The sequence below is a fragment of the Ascaphus truei genome, chromosome 16, assembly GCF_040206685.1.
Source record: "Ascaphus truei isolate aAscTru1 chromosome 16, aAscTru1.hap1, whole genome shotgun sequence".
Lineage (NCBI taxonomy): Eukaryota > Metazoa > Chordata > Amphibia > Anura > Ascaphidae > Ascaphus > Ascaphus truei.
The window spans coordinates 50,257,801-50,278,434 of NC_134498.1; the positions used below are offsets into that span (position 1 = coordinate 50,257,801).

Below are 20,634 nucleotides of genomic sequence, written 5' to 3' on the forward strand. Positions count from 1 at the left end.
TCCTGACCCATAATCAGTACAGCTACAATAATCCTGCAATGTATATACAGTAATGTTCTAATAAAAGAATCAGCTCAAGATCGTACAATACTTTCTAAAACACGAGCATATTAATGGGGAGAAAAACTGTATTCTATAAGAAATCGTCCGTGCTGGAAGCAGCCTTATGGGCAAGTGAAATTCCATAAATGGGCAGATGCACAAAGTGGTGTTTTTCCATAAGACGTTGTTGGGGCTGGAAACCCCATCACAGCTGAGTCACGTGAATGAGCCATACGGTGCCGTGTTAACTAAGCTGTACTGGAAGGTGTCTTCTGGATTAGGTGAAGAGCCCGAACAACCAGGCAGACGAGAGCACCGCTCGTAGGCAGAAAACGGGAAACCAGAATGAGATGCCGATAACAAAGGTAGGTTTAGTCTTCACAGGAAATCATCCACAACACAGGCGTTGTACACGGACAGTCCTCTTATGCGTTTCGCGCTCCAGGCACTTTATCGAAGCCTGGAGAGCGAAACGCGTTGGAGGTCTGTCGGTGTACAACGCCTGTGTTGTGGATGATTCCCTGTGAAGAATAAAGCTACCTTTGTTATCGGCAGTGTTCGACAAACCTATACATTTGCTCGCCCCGGGCGAGTGTATTTAACCCCCGGGCGAGTAAATATTGGCCCAAGCAGCACACGTTTGGTACTAGGTGGCGAGTAGATTTTTTTGTGTGGTGAGTAGATTTTTTGGTGATTTGTCAACCACTGGTTATCGGCATCTCATTCTGTGCTCTCTTCTGCCTGGTTGTCCGGGCTCTTCACCTGCACTGCTTACCTGGAGACGCACGCCGATGGACTCTGGATTGCTCGTTCGTGTTCCGGTGCAGTGAGTACTGATTTCCATCGTCATATGACTTTTATTAATTTAAAGGTTCCTGCACAAAAAAAATCCTTACTTGTCTGAAACGGAGGGGGCAAGATCAGTGTTTGCACTAAGGAGGGAGTGGATTGGGGAGGGTCCGTCAAACATCTGGGGCCTAGCATGTTTACCCACTGCTCGTATACCTCCTTCCCCTTACCTGTTAGCAGTGCTCTTACCCTTACATGATATAGGACTGAATTATGCGGTTGCACGCTACTTTGTCCCACTAAGGGGCGCTGTTCATCAGACTATTAATCAGTAATACTTATACTCACTTTGCACCTGGATTGAAAACCACAGAGTTCTCCTCAACATTACATATATGGACAGATGTATTTTTCCTGTATCTATGAAGCTGTTTTGGTTGTGAAGCACCAGCCTGTGACTGCTAGTCTCAGTATCTGTTTGTCTCATGGATTAGCACTGGTTAGTAAATATGTTCCTCAATGCATAATTAAATGAGCATTAAAGGAACAAAAACTGATGTAGAAACGTAGCAAATAAACCTAGAGGTATAATATATGATAAACTTAGCAGCACAATGTTTGGATCCTTATGACGGTGTCAGTCATTAAATTACCGTTTTGCATTAATTCTCTTGCATCGTGTTTTTGGCGTGCACCCCTGCCCCCCCCCCCCCTTTCCCCCTTGCTGATTACGCTGTGGCCCTGGCCAGGTTTCCTGCCTGTAGCACCCATGCTTTTGTCTCTTTTTTTTTGTCCCTACCTACTTTGGGCATCCCACGTTGCAGATATCCTGATTCCTTCTTTTTTAGTTTGATACACAATGGAAAAAAAACTAAAAGTATATTTTGATGACGGGGCTTTTTTTTTAATCAAGCTTTGGTGTTTTCTGCGGTACTGGAAAAAAACATCTCTTTTCTGTACTGCATTACCCCAGAGATTTGCTGCGGGGCAAATGCAACAACTCTGCAACATCACTATCCGTATCATAATCAAGACGCACAGATCACAAGCACCCGTAATCGTGCAGCAGTATTATCTGAGGCTCACGAGAGCTGATGATGTGTTTGGAAAATGTCCCAGAGAAGAAATAAATGACTGAGGATATTATATCTGATTATTTTTGCTGTGGTGCGCTGATTTCCAGCAGGTAGCCTTTGTGTTGGTGCCAGAAATACAAAGGCAATTTTTATTTGGTTTACCTTGATTTTTCACTTGCTGATAAACTCAATAATATGTTTAATTTCATCCAATGAAAGCAAAGACCAGAGAGAGACTTCAACTAGAAAAAGAGTATTGGTTGGTTGATATGCAATTGACTTTATATATACAAGCATGACATGTTTACTGGTCAGGCACCCTGCCATTTACACAGTGAAGGCATTACTGAGCTCCCAGGAAAGGGGTCACAGAGGCACGTTTTTATTATGTAAGAAAAGGGTGGGTGAGTGAGTGCAGAATAGGGAAATACAGGCGGGTGCCAGTCAGGGCAACGTCTCAGAGGAAATAAGGAGGATATCATTGTGATTCCTTTAGTAGCATTAAGCACAACTTCAGCTACTACTACTCCTGGGTTCTCTTCATCACATGCAAGGAACTTTACAATGAGCTTACCCACATGTGACACAAATCTCTTAAAGCTGCAGTTCAGGCTCCCGTTTTTTTTAGTTTTTTTTTTTAACTTCAATAGTTTCATGTGGGCAACCTCTACTTACCTAAAAAAAACTGCATAGCTGCCGGTCAATTCGTTCTCCGTCTATTGATCGGCAAAGTTTGACGACATCTTTAAATATGGGGAACGTAAATCGTTGCTATAGGAACAAGCATGCTTGTTAAAATAGAATACAAGAAAATTGGTCTTTCGAAGTTGTTGTTTTTTTTAAACAGAAAATGCTAAAAGTATTTTTTCTTACTACAGAACTGATTTATTAAATAAATAAAAAACACACATGCAGGATATTGCCTGAACTGCAGCTTTAACTTGAGGTTCTTTAGGAGAAAAAAGGGGGGAGAATTGGCAGAAAAAGATACATCATAACCTGTCCAACTTCTCTGTCACTTCTATTCTAGTAACACAGGAGGGAGAGGGGGTAGGGGGTGTGATACCTTTTATTGGACCAACAAGTAGTTGATCTGTTACAAGCTTTCCAACCTCTCAGGGTCCTTCATTGGGTACGTAACTCCTGTTGACTCTCAGCATATGGCTCAATGACAGAAGTGGATCAAATTTGGTTGAGCATCTTGATTCAATGACAGTGAGAGTTGCAGCCAGGTTCTAAATGCCTCAACGGGCATCAATATTTTATTAAAACGTGCATATTTTGTGTTTAATAGATGCTCCTGTGTACGTCTGTAGCCATTGCTGGTGATTAACACTTCTGCCGGAGTTTTTCACATTAGCTTGCACATAAAGCAGCAATGGAATGTCACGCATGTTTGTACATAACGCGATATTTTCTGATTCTTTGCATGAGGACATTTCATTCTCACATCACTGTGTGCAATCAGCCTGGCCTTTAATTAACTGTCTCTCAGGTAAAGCTTGATGGCAGTAATCATTATTTACCAGTCCTGCTGGTAAAATTAATTTCCCCATCATGGGATATTAGTGTTTGAATCCAGAGTTCATACTTTCTATACCAGGGGTAGCAGACTCCAGTCCTCGAGGACCTCCAACAGGTCAGGTTTTCAGGATATCCCTGGTGCAGTCAAAGATTGACCCACCTGTGCTGAAGCAGGGATATCCTGACCTGACCTGTTGGTAGCTCTTGAGGACTGGAGTTAGCCGCTCCTGATCTATTCTAACTCTGCAGGGATTCACATCAGGCATTGCTGTTTTCCAAGTCTATGTCCAGCAGTTTCAGTAGGTCACAGGTGTTTTCCTTTGGTGGTGAATAAATAATTTTGTTGTCCCAAACTCCATTTTAATTATTCAGAGACTTTTCTGACATCGACCCCATTTCTCTGTGGCCTCCCACATACATTTGAGTGCTGACTACTCGTAGAAAAAAATGGATTTGGTTTTTACAAATATTTGAATGGCATATTTTAAATAATGTATATTTGACTTTAACACCTGGACTACATTAATGGGTAAAGTTATTCAGGTGATAGTCTGCAGTTAGAGTTTGAATTCGAGTGTCTTCTCCTGTCTCTGAATGTCTCTTTCTCTCCTTGTGTGTTCATGACAGACACTTTGTGTGCCCACTGCCAGCACCTTACAAGAAATAATGTGATGACATAGTGTGGCAAATGTTGTGCTTCTGTGTGTACATCAGTTTACTTGCATAAAAATAAGATGATAAGCAAATTGTAATCACATCCCTAGCCAGTAACGCAGTCCTTTCTGGCAGGGAAGGGGTTACATTATGGAGCAAACATGAAACATTTTCCATGACAGTAGTTCCTTGTGTTGCTGAGTGGGACTATAGCAGCGTCCCCATAACATGATGTTATCGCATTGTTCGGCTGCATTATACTGTCTTGAGGCTGCAATCTGCAATTAACATTTTATTTTTCCAATTAAAAATAAAAATCCTCTCCCATTGTGTTACATTGATGACGCTGTTACTGTAACTTGCCAGCATACTTTGGCAATTAATGGGGTTCCTATCTCAGAATCAGGGACTCCTAATATCTGACCATTGTGCTCCTGCCACGTGAAACACGGATTATGTGCAAGATATAAAGATATACTTTGGGAGAGCTTGCTGCATTCACACTGATCACTTGTAACCGCTCCTGTCTGTTCCTGGTTTAATTATGTTGCTTTGCTGACCGTAGTTATTGGATGACCAACCCCAGTCCTCAATGGCCACCAACAGGTCAGGTTTTCAGGATATCCCTGCTTCAGCTCTGGTGGCTCAATCAGTGGCTCAGTCTTCAACTGCACCACCTGTGCTGAAGCAGGGATATCCTGAAAACCTGACCTGTTGGTGGTCCTTGAGTACAGGAGTTGACCGCCCCTGCCGTAGTTGTTTACAACTTTTTCTACTCGGTAACTCAAACTTTTTCTCCGGTTACAATGTTACTTGGGCATACGCTCCACTCAGGAATAAGTGCGTGGTCCCCCTGGGTATCTGGAAGTAGCGGGTTACATTGTCTGTTCCACACGCCCTGGGAAACACCCACCCCTCTTCACTACTGGAACCACCAGCAATCTTTTGCAAACCGTGGCCGTCACGTCTCCTGAGCGGGGCTGAAATGTTCTATTGTGTTTAAACCTCCATAAAAATAAAAAAATTTTCTTGTATAGCGCTGGCAGTGTGCGCAGTGCCGCATATACCCCCATACGCACCGAAGGGGGCTACACTTTACCACGCCCTAACTACCATTCAAATGCATGAGAGGCAGCTCAGACATGCTAAAGCTTAGCAGCCCTCAGGAGCCAGATCATCCTTTGCATGTGTCCGTGCCCTGAAGAGGACGTGTCCAAGGACACAGGGAGAGCCGTCTCTGGGAAGTAAACTTGGGTTCCTGCCACAAGGCGACTTCCTCAGCCCAGAGCCCCTTGTGCCCAAACTCTGCCACGCTTGTGAGTAATTATGTCATGATGCTTTTATTTCTGTGTTTGATGGGAAATCGGATGTTATCCCACTGGTGGCAGAAAAATGATCATTTATTATTAACCTCGACAGTTACGTATTACGTAACACTTCCGGCTAAAAGGCGACTTGGAGGCGCACAGGGTACACACACACACACACACACACACACACACACACACACACACACACACACACACACACACACACACACACACACACACACACACACACACACACACACACACACACACACACACACACACACACACACACACTAACCCTCGTCACTGCCAAGTCTTTGCAGGAAACATTTAAAGCTAAAATGTCGCAACATTTCTTCCTGAACCCCAATCTGTTAGTAGGAAGCCTGATAAAAATAATGGTTTTGTAAACACAAGGAAACATTGTAACTATTCCCTCTTTTTGTAGCACAAAGGTTCTGTTGTGTTCCTGGGCCCTCCTTAAGGAAGAGAGACTGCCAAAAACTGCTGAATCATAGAAGAAATGTTGCAGTGTATTTTCTGTTTTCTTCTAATTAAAACCTCTGTACACATAATACTCAGGAATTGACAGCAATAATTCATACTTGTGGGGAAATGTTAGACCCCCACTGAAAATATATACAACCCCTCTTAGTGGTGCTGAGTATCACCTCTTGCCACTCACAGCAACTTCCTCCTCCCCATCTGGCACGAGCATACTGTAGCTACATCATGCCTGAAATACTGCGTTTGAGATATACCTATTACAACAATCTTTAACCCCTGCATATCCATGCCCATCTGGCAGCAGAGGGGTTAAATCACAGAAGAACACGAGAAATCCTTTCCCAGCAGTGTTTTCTCGTGGTGTTTGCCAGGATAGGACCGGTCAGTGGACATGATGCTGTGCAGGGTATTAAGCTCTGGCAGTGAAGGGGGTTCCCAGAATAATTTGGGTTTACTTTCTTTTCAAAAGTTCGACGTGGAAATTGCTACTGACAACATTGTATCCAGAACCAGAATCCACCACAAAGAACCATGAAGGGAGCCAGACATTAAACACAAAGTTACAAAGACATTTGCCTATTGAACCCATACTGTAGCTCCTGTGTTATATGAGAAGTCCCAGCTGTATGGGTGATGCACTACGTCCTAGGATATTCTAACACCAAGAGGTATGGATGCTTTGTATACAATCCATATGTATCATAGAACCCATAGAAACTCCTCCTCAGGCTCTTTTCTTGTCATTAATGGGTATTGTTAAAGCAGAGTTTTTGGGAACGGTTAGTTATATGGGTAGCACAGCTCTTCCCAAGTTCTGCATGCCTCGCTGTATTGGAATGAATCGCTGCTGCATTGTATCTGCAGGATGTACTTGCATAGCAAAGAATGCAGATGGGTCTGGGATAGAATACGGGTTCAGTAATAAAGCACAAGAACATATCTCCACCGGTACAAATCCATCTCTCATGGTGTTTATGCAAAGATGTTTTCAGACAGTAACCTACAACAACTTTACAAATATGATATACATGTGTGATATATCTATATGTGTGTGTGTATGTGTGTGTGTTTTGCTCTCTGTTAATATTCTGCTCTTTATTCCGGGCTCATCTTTATATATGTTATTGCACCTACCTCTGATGTCCAGGCTCTGTTATCAGTGCAGAGTATTCCTGGAGGGTCCTGGCTGTTGCACAATGAGATGAGCTGGAGTCAGACCCCCCTGTGCAGACTGCTGTCACTGGGATTCTCACGTTGGGAGAGTGGTGCTGCAGGCTGGATGAGATCCACACTCCAGCAACCTCAGCTCTGAAGGCAGCTACATGTTCAACTTTATTTAGGAGGGCTGGATCACATGGCGCTGTTACTGACATGGGAGGGGCATGCCATTGGAAAATCAGGTCAGCATCATACAACCCAGCCAGAGATGCAGTGAAGAGCAAGACGCCAGCTGTGATCAGAACGCTGGGCTGCTCTCTTGTCAGAGACACTGGTACCCAGGGCATGGAAGGGCAGTGACAGGATCCCCCCATGTGGGATGTAAACGATATTCATTGTGTGCCCCGATCCTACTGTCTGTGCACAAGGAAAGCTGCCCATTATTGTCCCATCAAATAACCCCTTCCTACCTGAGAGGCTTTTTTAATGTAAAGAATTCATCTGTAACCCCAACCCAACCAGCATTATCTTCCTATAATCACGTCAGAGCCGCTCCCTGTAAAGTAACGCATTGCCCACCTGAGTTGCCATGCGTTGTTAACCCCTTAAGCGCTCTAGTGGTTAAGACAAGCCAAAGTAATAACTGTGGGCCAGGTAATGGCCCTCACTGACCTCTGCCATCCTTTAACCGGGGACCTTCAATTCCTTGTGTCAGCGAAGGAGTTAAAAGCAGTATTACTGACCTGCGAAGTGTCCCAGTGACTGTCACATCTAGTTACGGGATGCTTCCTTATATTGGATGGTGATAAGGCAGCTCGGTAATAACCCCCGTGTGTTCCGTGCTGGGATTGCTGGAGGGAGCTGTCCCCGGTGCTGACGCTGGTACTGATCTGCTGGCAGTGCTGCTGTTCTGTGGTCACTGAGATTGCACATACTGCAGAATCACTCGAACACTTTGTTGGTTGGGATATATTATTGGAAGCAGAAATAGAAAACCAATCAAAATCCCGGTGTCATCCGAAAGCTGTGTCTTCCTTCCAAATATATCAACAGAAAACAAAATGTATATAATTCAGATTATTTCTAGCGACAGTTTTCATAGGAATCACACACACACACACACACACACACACACACACACACACACACACACACACACACACACACACACACACACACACACACACACACACACACACACACACACGTTTTAACATTAAGTAGATTGTCTGTTCCTTACATCAGATTGTACCTTTAATAAAAATGTAGACACTTAACACAATTTTTAATGAAGTACTCGGGGCTAGCGATTTCCGTTTGAAATTACTGTGAATTATAAGAATATTAAACAAAATGTGATCACTTGAACAAAGAAATGTGGAAGAAATGTTTGAAATAAAAGAAAATCAAGCGGGCCAAGTAAATGTTATAGCAGTTTTAAGTCAAATAGCGGTCACATTTAAATGTAATATGTGAGGTTTTCATTGATGACGATTTCAGGCAGGGAAGATTTAACCCAGGGGTCTCCTAACTCCAGTCCCCAATAGGTCAAGTTTTAAGGATACTCCGGCTTCAGCACAAGTGGCTCAGTCTTCTACAGCATCACCTGTGCTGAAGCAGGTATATCCTGGAAACCTGATGGGGGGTCTTGAGGACTGTAGTTGAGAACCCCTGATTTAACCCCTTCAGTATAAGTCTGCACTTATAGTGCCCGGCGACGACGATGTCACGCCAAAACAAATACATTGAATCCGTCGTATGCGCTTATAGTAGGCGTGACGGAGCGATGTAGCGACCAAAAATTTGGAAGCCAGTATTATTTGATCTTTAGAGAGACAGTCGCCATATGTGACTGTCTCTAAACCAATCACAGAGCGCCTGTTGTACTCTGCCCTCCCCCTTGGTGACGTCACTGGCCTTGTCTCCAGCAACGTCGCTCAAACTAAAGTTCAACTTTCTCCAGTGGCAACGGGGACGGGTGACGTCATCGGTCGCTTCGCCGGCACTATAAACGTGGCCTCAGACCTGCAATGTATCATAATGCAAAATAAATGGTACAGAAGATGTTACATCACAGAGTACTTGCAATTTCAATACATGTTACATGTTACTGAAGGTTTTTGAGCTCTACTCAAGTAATACAGTTATTCCTGTGTTGCAAGGAGTTCATTTAACTAATTTATTCTAATTCAATATAAAATTAATTGCTACAGTGTTACCAAGAGCTGCAGTGACACGTAGGGTCTGTGACAGGCGAGGGGCACTGCTGCAGTGCTGTGCACTGGAGATCCTCTGGTGTTAACCAGTTTAGTGCTAGAGACTGTGACGCTTTTCATTGTGGGCTTTGCCAGCGTGATCCTTTAGCATAGAATTATAGCCCCAAGCCAACATTATAGGCCAGGCTGAAGGGGCTGTAAGTAGCTGATAAGAACACAGCCTTTAGAGTTGGTGAACCTGGTTTAAATCCCAGACTCATCTCTCCGTATGGTGTTACTTTATCTCCCATTGCCTTAGGCAACAAAACTAGGTGATAAACTCTCTGAGGAGGTGCTCATTGTGTCTGCAGAGTACAGCACTGGGTTCATTGTCAGTGCTCTGTAATAATGTAAAATAATGATGTTTGCAAAGGGCATTAAACATCAGGTCGTGTATGATCGGAATGGAAAATTAAATATAAACATCAATGTAAACAATAGGAAAGAAGCTGCAGACTTTTGCACTGATTGAAACCGCAGTGACCCTACATTTACTGTTAGTGTCTCTGAATCTCACGGATAGTATTAGCGTACTCAACTGAAACCAATGTAGCTAATGACCTCCATGTTGCCAAATCCCAAGGAAGCGATTCCATTCACATTCTTCTTGACCTCTCCTTTGCTTTTGATAGTGCTGACCACAGCCTCTTCCGGCACATTCTTCTTGACCTCTCCTTTGCTTTTGATAGTGCTGACCACCGCCTCTTCCAGCACATTCTTCCCTCTCTTGGCAGCTGCAGCACTGCTCTCTCCTAGTTCTCTCACCGTTGCTACAGTGTCTATTTTGCAAACTCCTCCTTGACCTTTCTGGAACCCTCTGTAGGTGTACCTCACGCAGGGCGCCAACAGAAATCATGCGGCCCAGGACAAACATTTTAAGCAGGCCCCCCCGTGTCGGCGGTATTGTGAGCCACCCTCCCCCCCCCCATTTCACACCTCACGAGCCCCCTCTTCCCATGTATTTCTCTCCCTACCGTCACACCCACTCGCATGTATTTCTCTCCCCTGCGTCTCACTCTTACTTCCTCTTTTCCTCACTCACCCCCTCTCTGACCTGAAATCTTTCTTCTGGCTTCCTGTTAATCTCTGTATCAACTACACAATGATCCTGCTTTCCTTAAAGACTCTATACTCCTCTACACCTCCATATATCCCAACTCTGATCTCTCGTTATACTCGTTACACCCCTCTGCACCTCCATATATCTCACCTCTGATCTCTCGTTATACTCCTCTGCACCTCCATATATCTCACCTCTGATCTCTCGTTACACCCCTCTGCACCTCCATATATCTCACCTCTGATCTCTCGTTACACCCCTCTGCACCTCCATATATCCTAACTCTGATTTCTTGTTACATTCCTCTGCACCTCCATATAACCTAACTCTGATCTCTCGTTACACCCCTCTGCACCTCCATATATCCTAACTGATCTCTCGTTACACCCCTACTCGTCTCTTGCACTTGTCTCATTGCTACACCTTTTACCTCTATATGCCTCTCACATCTTAAACCTTTTTCACTCTTCTCTCCCTACCTATGAAATTCTCTTCCACTCGTTAATTACCAAGGACCTTCTCTTTCCATTTTTAAAGCCCAGATGAAAATTCAACTCTTAAAAGAAGCATCTCTTAAATGATCTACACGTACACTCTACTGGCTCCAGATGCACTTAACCTCCCTGACTTACACTTGTAATAAATGTACTTTCACACCCATTGTGCCTGTATCCCAATGTATCACTTCGAATGAAAGCTCTTCAGGAGAGGGTTTCACTTTGCCTTATCTTATCATTTAGTTGCTGTTCTTATTCCCATGTTTGCACTGCATTTTCTCTGAGCTGTGATTTTGTAAAGTGCCGCGTACACTGTGACGCTATAGAAATAAAATGATTCATGCTTACATAGTACATGTTTCGGATACGTTTTTCCTTTTCCTGCACTGAATGTGCATCCATACATTGTATCAGCATTCCCCCGTCATTTACACTGCCTGCCTGACTGAGCAGTACAGTGCTGCGTACACGATTACAATGATACAAGAAGCACTTTTAAAGCTGCAGTTCAGTCAATATCCTGCATGTGTGTTTCTTTTAATAAATCAGTTCTGTAGTAAGTATTTTTTCTTTTCTTTTTACTTTTAGCATTTTCTGTTTTTAAAAAAACAACTTTGAAAGACCAATTTTCTTGTATTCTATTTTAATAGCCATTTGCTAAGGCACTGCCCCTTCATGTCCTGTCACAAGCCCTGGCACACCCCTTTGTCAGCCCTGCCCTCCCTCTTGCACATGTCAGTGCAGGAGTGCTCATGAATATTCATGAGCTCCACTGAGTGACAGAAGCAGAGGAAAAACATATCCCATATCTAAAGATGTCGCCAAATTTCGCCGATCAATACATGGAGAACGAATTGACTGGCAGCTATACAGTTCTTTAGGTAATTAGAGATTGCACACATGAAACTATTGAATTAAAAAAATAAATTAAAAAAAAAAAAGACTGAACTGCAGGTCGGCGCTTTACGAATAGGGAAAACTGTGTTGTTGTTTTTTTATAAAAACAGATCCATTTTTCTTTAAACAGAAGTGAGACGATTTTAGAAATAATGTCCAGCTGACTTCACACTCAACCTAATCAGGGCCTGAGTGAGTGTCCGTGACATAAAGTGGACACTTATGTTTGCAGAGATAGATTGTTCCTTGCATCAGAACTCATCCATAACGAAAGAAATTACACCGGCTGGAATCAATAAGCATAAATCACTGCGTACATTGCGAGGTATCAGAGCTGATGGGCTGGGGAAGGAGAGAAGGAAGTGCGGCGAGGGGGGAGGGAACGCAGATACTTACCGTGATATGAATAGCCGTGCGGTTTCAGGGGACCTCCTGCACTACCAGAATGGGGATAATGTAATTAGGACAAATTAGATTGTATGTCAAAAATCGGGGACCAGACTGAAAACAAACTCTGCACAGTACCAATATCTTCCTGTTCCTCACTAATCCGCAGTATAAGGGGGGGATAGAATTATGGACATTAGGTAATACTCAGCGTATCATTAAAAAGTGGATACTCTGTGTCGGATTTTAAGGTAATTTAAACTGTCAAACAGAGAGGCAGAATACTGTACCTCATTTCCTAAAGGTGCATCATCATCAAATTCTGCATTCTTCATAAATAAACCTTTATTTTGTGGTTCTCTGTAACCTCCACTACCTCTCCAGTGCCCCCACTTCCTCTCGTGTACCTCCATACCTCTCGTGTACCCCCATACCTCTTCTATACCCCCACTACCTCTCCAGTGCCCCCACTTCCTCTCGTGTACCTCCATACCTCTCGTGTACCCCCATACCTCTCCTATACCCCCACTACCTCTCCAGTGCCCCCACTTCCTCTCGTGTACCTCCATACCTCTCGTGTACCCCCATACCTCTCCTATACCCCCACTACCTCTCCTGTACCCCCACTACCTCTCCTGTGCCCACACTAACTCTCTTGTGCCCCCACTACCTCTCCTGTGCCCCCAGTAACTCTCCTGTACCCCCATACCTCTCCTCAGGTGTAATCAGTTCAGGAGATCATTTTTGGGGGAAGCTGCTTGAACTATTAGGACAGAGATCCTTTGAAGAGGGGAACTCCTTCAGACTGTAGAGGTGGGGGATGAGGGGTGCCTGTTACAGTCAGTATTAGCCCCCCAAAGTGAGCGGGGGAGCTGCAGATCTCTATTACTGCAACATCAAGGCATTTCTACTACACGGTGCTCTGACAGTTTTCAGACAGAGTGCCACAGGCTCAGTTATCATTCTGTCTCTCCCTCGCTGATCTCACCATGCTACCTTATGCTAACGTTATAATCCTCGTCACTGCCAGAGGGGCCAGAGAAATCTGTATAAAATGTGTATAATGTAATATGCGTCAGTTCATCAAAAGTTAGAACCCAGCCTACCTTGTGTTAAATTGTATTTTTCTCATTTTTATTGCAATCCTTCACAGCTAATAATATTAGATAGATTGTACCCCAGGGGTGGCTGCAGCGATGTCCCTATAAGTCTAATTGTAATGCGCTTTATAAATCAATATCTATGATTATTAATCTTATATCACAGTATGCCCAATATTGATCATTGATATTTAGTAATATATTCTACATTCATTACTTTCATCTCAGGGCCTAAGGGCAGTAATGGGGTCCCCAGTATGCCCCCTGGATCCCCCTCTCCTGATGTGACGCTCTGTGTGTTGTCACTTCACATAACTCTGCATAATGGGAGATGACAGAAATATTAATGGAACATCACTCCACCGAGATACAGTGTCATGCAACCCAGAAGCTGCCAGGCGGGGGGGGGGGGGGCGTGAGAGGGGTCCCAGGAGATGCCAGTGGGGAGGCGGGGGGGGGGGGGGGCGGGGAACTGGGGCATACTGGGGTAACCTATAGTCCTAGGCGCAGGGACCTCCCTAGAGAGATTTTCCCTGATCTTCCCCCAGCACCCTAACCCTAACTGGACTCCAGGCCTGGCACCAGCACAGGAGCAGCTGCAGCGTCCCTTAGTTACAGGAAACTTCTGCAACTCTTCTGGCTCTGAGCTGAGCTGAACTGCTCGGGGTCTCCCCCCCCCCCCCCCACCTGTTTATACCCTTAACCCACCGCGTTGCAACATTCAGCGCCAGGTGCTGGCTAAATGCCCAGCCCTGATTGGTGGCTAGGAATACAACATAAAAAGAGCAACATGGAAAGGTCCCAGAACGCTTTGCAACTTTCCAACTGAAACACAATTAACCCCTGCCTACCCACTACAAAGGTCAGGGATCATTGCTCATGTAAGCCCCCCCACTCCTGTAACACACTGCCTTGCAAGCCCCTCTTACAGTTGTAGGGTTAACTCTTTCACAGCTGGAAAGGACAACAATTATCATTTTCCTATCTTGTATAGTGCAGCACTGTGCATAGAATTTTGTAGGCAGAGTCCCTGCCCCACAGAACAGGGACGGGCAACTCCAGTCCTCAAGGGCCACCAACAGGTCAGGTTTTCAGAATATCCCTGCTTCAGCACAGATGGCCCTTATTGGAGAAATAAATCAGTTCCATCTCGCTATCAAGAAAAATGCTTCAGCTAAAGAACGTTTTTATCATCACGACCCGCATATGATCATACTTTGCTTTCCCCGTTGCCAACACTGAAACAATATTTCGTCTAGTTTTAAGTTTGACGATAACCAATAAGGAGAAATTTCTTTTTTTGATGGTAAAAAGGCTAAGAAAATGAGCTAAGAATGACCAGGCGGCTTCGCATTGTGTGCGTAGAAAGTGAGAAGCTTCTCATTTGGTGATATCATCAATAAATGTACTTTTCAAAAATCAAGGAAAAAAATAATCTTTGCCATTTTGGAATCAACTTTTTTAGTAAATTAATAATCCAATTATTTTCTGCCCTGAAAACGTCTGCCCATTTAATTATTCAAATAAAAATCTTTCACTTTTATTAATCTTATTATTTATTAAATGTATTAATATTCTTTGCCATTTTTTTTTATAGGGGGCTCGTCATTATCATAGATTTAGGTCCTCGCAAGGTCTTAATCTGCCACTGGGTACTCTAATCAAATTGAGGTTCCTCTGCCCACCCTCCCTGCCATTTATCTGTGACCCTTCTTGTTTGTTTAGAGACAGAGCGTCCAAAAATACGCCCCCCTGAGTGATTAGAAAATGTTGCCCTGAATCAGTCTCACTCTGTATGCACAGACGCTGAACCAGTCTCACTCTGTATGCACAGACCCTGAACCAGTCTCACTCTGTATGCACAGACCCTGAATCAGTCTCACTCTGTATGCACAGATTCTGAATCAGTCTCACTCTGTATGCACAGATTCTGAATCAGTCTCACTCTGTATGCACAGATCCTGAATCAGTCTCACTCTGTATGCACAGATCCTGAATCAGTCTCACTCTGTATGCACAGATCCTGAATCAGTCTCACTCTGTATGCACAGATCCTGAATCAATCTCACTCTGTATGCACAGATCCTGAATCAGTCTCACTCTGTATGCACAGATCCTGAATCAGTCTCACTCTGTATGCACAGATCCTGAATCAGTCTCACGCTGTATGCACAGACCCTGAATCAGTCTCACTCTGTATGCACAGATCCTGAATCAGTCTCACTCTGTATGCACAGACCCTGAATCAGTCTCACTCTGTATGCACAGATCCTCCTCCTCAAATCCATTTATCTTTCTGTGCAGGGATCAGAGACTGATTACAGTTCCACTGAGATACAGAGACTAATTACAGCCGCCATCACCTGGGATTATAAACTGTCTGACAAGTGACCAGGACACAGACCGAGGAGCTGAGAGGGGGGTCTGTATATAGAATTCACCAGGCATAGCCAACTCCAGTCCTCAAGGGCCATCAACAGGTCAGGTTTTAAGGATTTCCCTGCTTCAGCACAGGTGGCTCAATCAGTGGCTCAGTCAAAGATTTGGTTGAGCCACGTGTGCTGAAGCAGGGAGCCACTGATTGAGCCACCTGTGCTGAACCAGGGACAGTTTGATAGAAGACAGATTGAGCAACCTGTGCTGAAGCAGGAAGCCACTGATTGAGCCACCTGTGCTGAAGCAGGGATATCCAGAAAACCAGACCTGCTGGTGTCCTTTGAGGACTGGAGTTGCCCACCCTTGGAACAAACAGCATTATTGCTGCTTTTTAATTACCTGTCCTAATATATGAATTCATGTTTTCTTTTCAATTAAAACAATCGCTTTGAAAATGATTACTTACTCTCTTCTTTTAGCATAAAGATGTCAATAAAAAAAAATCGAAATAAATATAACGCCAAGTATAAAATATAATCCCCGCTGCAGGATAATAATCTCCGATCTCCTAAATATCGGGCGGGGTCAGACAAGGTGAAAGATAACATGATTCTGTATAAATCGCCTTTCCTGTTTTCATCGGCTCGTGGAACGCTCCGCGCCACGTAAAGATGGCCACTTCTGGGCTTTTCTTTACCAATCTTTATTAATCAGCCTGTGTGGGGTCGCCGAGATTACTGGAGATCAGCTTTGGGAGTGAACAGGTGTCATTTTCTTATGGATCCCAATGTTTTATTGGGCTCCTTGAGAAAATAAAAGCTTTGATGCGTGCAGTGATACTTCATACTAGTTTAGATTCCAGCATGTATTATGCAGGGAGAGATAGCACTTCTGATAGCACTTTGATTTCCTGGGCTTTTTTCACAAGCTATTTGAACTCTGAAGGCAAGAAAAATGTTCCAGAGAATGACTGAGTATCCGCATGACCCTCCCGGCTCGCGTACACGGCGAAGAAGAAAGGCACACTGCGCTTTATGTCCTGGCCGTTTGTAACATGCTTCGTTAAATCCCGACTAATAAGCTTCTATTCTGAGCTGTCATTGATCTCCCTGCCCGAGATGTGTGCGTGCCGGGGCCTTTGTTCCCGTACAAAGCGCAGCACAACGAGAGCAGAGCCTCCTGCTAGCTGTGCATGTGATGTGACAGAGGGAAGCAGAGCTGAGATAAGAAGGACACCGTTACATCTCCAGTCACTGTTATTTCCTGGAGGAGGAGAGCTGGCGGTTCTTCAGCCGGAGGGCCTGTCACATATTGATACCGGAGAATTGGAAGTTGGTTGCGAGTTGGATGTGAGGACCCCGCCAGGTATTGGGATAAAGGTCTCCCGCCCTGACATTCACACCGCCAGGTATTGGGATAAAGGTCTCCCGCCCTGACATTCCCACCGCCAGGTATTGGGATAAAGGTCTCCCGCCCTGACATTCCCACCGCCAGGTATTGGGATAAAGGTCTCCCGCCCTGACATTCCCACCGCCAGGTATTGGGATAAAGGTCTCCCGCCCTGACATTCCCACCGCCAACCTAGTCCTCTCATTTCACTCCTTTTATTTCTATAGTGCAGGAGTGGTTTAAAGGATATTCCTGCTTCAGCACAGGCGATGCAGTCCAAGACTGAGCCACTGATTTAGTCACCTGTGCTGAAGCAGGCATATCCTTAAAACCTGGTCTGTTGGTGGCCCTTGAGGACTGGAGTTGGCCACTCCTGCTATAGCGTAACATGCTGTTTTAGCCACTTCTTTCATCTTACCACCACCTTGTTTCATTGAATGAATTGTATTTGCTCATGTGCCATGTGTAGTTTTTACTTTGTATTATGCGTATAATACAAAACAACATATTCGGTTCCGCTCTTGCTGGGGGCCCATCCCCACTGGTGGTTACTAATTGGCTGGTTTGTAAACCTGGGTTCAACTTGATTGGCTGGTTACTGACTGGCTGTTTCGTAGACCGGCACTCACCTGATTGGCCGGTTTGTAGTCCTTGGTTGGCGGCTTGTTTGGCTCCATCCTGTCTTGGAGCCTGGGCACTCCAACACAGATTGGCTGGGTCATAATCCTGTGTGCACCCTGATTGGTTGAGTTTTATCCGGCGCACACACCTCCACCTGATTTCCAAAAGCTCCGGCTTGTGCACCATGAGGATGACCTGGTATAACTCACCCAGCCGGGTAGACTTGTTTGGGGATTTAGCTTAGGGTTATCACAAACCTCGCCATTGGACCTATCATTCACTGAACGCCAGGCTATGCAATGGAGGACTGTCCATTTGCTCCAAGGACTTTCTTCTTTGTCATACTTCGTGCAGCCTCCCTCCCTCCAAGAGTAACCCCTCTATTTCCTAACCCCCCGGCTAACACCTGTTGCAGAGCTGGGTGTCCTTGAGTCCTTATATCTGGATGAGATGCCACATGTGGCGTGAGGACAGACAACGGGAGACAACTGCAATGGAGTCTGTAATATAACCAAGTTTATACATATTTATAGATACTTGAGAACCTTGTGACCGTTAGCAAAGGATCACTGCATTCATATTGCAACACACCAACATAATATCCCCTACAAACGCTGCGCAGGTGTGTGTCAGCGTCAGTGACGGTGCGGCCGCCCAATCCTGGGTGTCTAGGCCAATGTGACGGTGCCACCACAATGTTGGAGCTTGTAAATTAAACTGAATGTCGCAGGCCTGTACTTCGCAAAGTACCTCGGTACCACTCTTATCTGCGACCATTGAGGAATAAAAAACGGAGGACCGCGAAGGGTCCCTCTAACGCGTTTCACGCTGGGCAGCGCCTTGTCAAAGATTTGTTTCAAGATATTTTTGCTCTCCAACGCATCCTTCTTTCCCGGAGATGTGCAGCGACTTTCCTGCGTGTTTCTTATCACGAAGACACAGAGCGTCCACACTAAAAATAAATCTATTTTTGGGTCAAGAAGCAAAGATTTGCAGGTTTAAATCTCAGTGCAAAGCTGAAGCTGCCACGGGCATTAAATCCCAACCCTGTGAGCACATCTGTTCTCCAGCGGGCAGGCCCGCGAGCCGCTGTACGGAAGCAGGGCGGCGGTGACTGGCAGGAGGAGGCTTAAACTAGCACAATGCCCAGCATGACGCTGGCGTTCTGTATAAATGGCGCTTCCTTTCATGGCGTGAGCTCATTAGCAGGTCTAAGTTTAGCTGCCAGCTACAGTGTTACAATTCAGGTTAACATGTCCACAGAAGAAAGACTGTAACACAGAGCCAGCGCCTCCTCCTGCTCCCCGAGCAGCGCCTCCTCCTGCTCCCCGAGCAGCGCCTCCTCCTGCTCCCCGAGCAGCGCCTCCTCCTGCTCCCCGAGCAGCGCCTCCTCCTCCTCCCCGAGCAGCGCCTCCTCCTGCTCCCCGAGCAGCGCCTCCTCCTGGTCCCCGAGCAGCGCCTCCTCCTGCTCCCCGAGCAGCGCCTCCTCCTGCTCCCCGAGCAGCGCCTCCTCCTGATCCCCGAGCAGCGCCTCCTCCTGATCCCCGAGCAGCAGCTTCTGTACTGCTCCCCGAGCAGCCGCTTCTGTACTGCGCCTGTATGTGAGAGTTTGTTCTCACTAGGCCTAATAAAGTCTCCTGGCTGCAAACCCAGGAATCCCATACAAAGCAATGGGGGGTTTCCCCCTTAGATAAATCTGACGCAATTCATTTGTAGCCACATTTTCAGCCAGACTTTAGTAAATGACCCCTGTGTATTTCTGCGAGATATGGTGGTAATTACCCTCCTTATCCCATTGCAGACATTTCACGGGGTGTAACAGAATATGCGGTTTGGGGGAATCCCCGTGCCTACTTTCTAGAGATTTCCACTCTTTCCCCCTAATTTGTATTCCACGTTTGTCTAAATAAGGGTTAGCACGAGAGGTGACATAAATAAAGGCGCGATAGGGCGCAAATCACATATGTATACCGTGCCGCGCCCAGTACGGGAACGGACGCACTCACAGCTGTATTGTGGCCCAGAAGCAGTTGGGGGATGGGAGTCGCTGCCAATTGGACTCCTCCGCAAACAGTGAATATGAGAAAAAGTTTTGTCACTGAAATTGTAATTATTCTCTCAAAAGTTTTCCATTCAATCAAAAACATGAAAATCAAAATACAATTTCAGTGACAAAACACAAAGAAATGTCACTTAGAACGTGCGTGCTCGGCACACACACGCGCGCGCGCGCACACACACACATATACACACTTAGAACGTGCGTGCTCGGCACACACGCGCGCGCACACACACACATATACACACTTAGAACGTGCGTGCTCGGCACACACGCGCGCGCGCACACACACACATATACACACTTAGAACGTGCGTGCTCGGCACACACACCGTTTATTTTCATTTGATTTTCCTGACTGTACTTTAAGTGTGCACCTGGCACTTTTATATATATATAGATAGATATACACACTGTAAAAATGAATGACACTTAAAGGAGTTTCCTCCCACCAAAAAGTGGTTTTAGTTAAAGAAATGTCTTACTGCTGTATGATGAAGATCAGAGTCCGATTTATTCCGATCTAGTGTTACTGTGAAGTCTTCTGTGACCCAGCATCTCCGCTGACCAATATCCAGACACAGGAGAGGGCATCTGCCCCACAGAGCTTACAATCTAAGCACTGCTGCAAGAGACAGAGGGGTGTGCTCGCCTCTGCGCATGTGTGCGATGCGCCGGACGATTCTGCGCATGCGCAGCCAACACAGGCCTCCCACATCACTTCCATACACATTTCCTCACCATGAAGGAGATTTGTGCTAGGAAAAATGTACTAGGTGCCAGCACAGAAGTTTCCCCTCAAAAGGGCGAGTCGCGCATTGCGGATTTTTTATTATTATTACCAATGCACTCTGCGGATTCCGGGAATACGTTCTTAGGAATCCGCCGATGGATCGCTGAATCCGCAGCTTGGACGCTACAAATCCGTCCACG

At 45.3% G+C, this 20,634-nt stretch overlaps 1 long non-coding RNA gene across 1 annotated transcript in view; it reads right to left on the reverse strand.

Annotated features, from left to right (window-relative positions):
* Positions 1–7,717, reverse strand: part of LOC142467623 (uncharacterized) — an 11,417-nt gene extending 3,700 nt beyond the window's left edge. The window contains exon 1 of the long non-coding RNA XR_012788442.1: positions 7,037–7,717. This is a non-coding gene — a long non-coding RNA (uncharacterized LOC142467623). The remainder of the gene's footprint in view (positions 1–7,036) is intronic.
* Between the last annotated feature and the right edge of the window lie 12,917 nt (positions 7,718–20,634).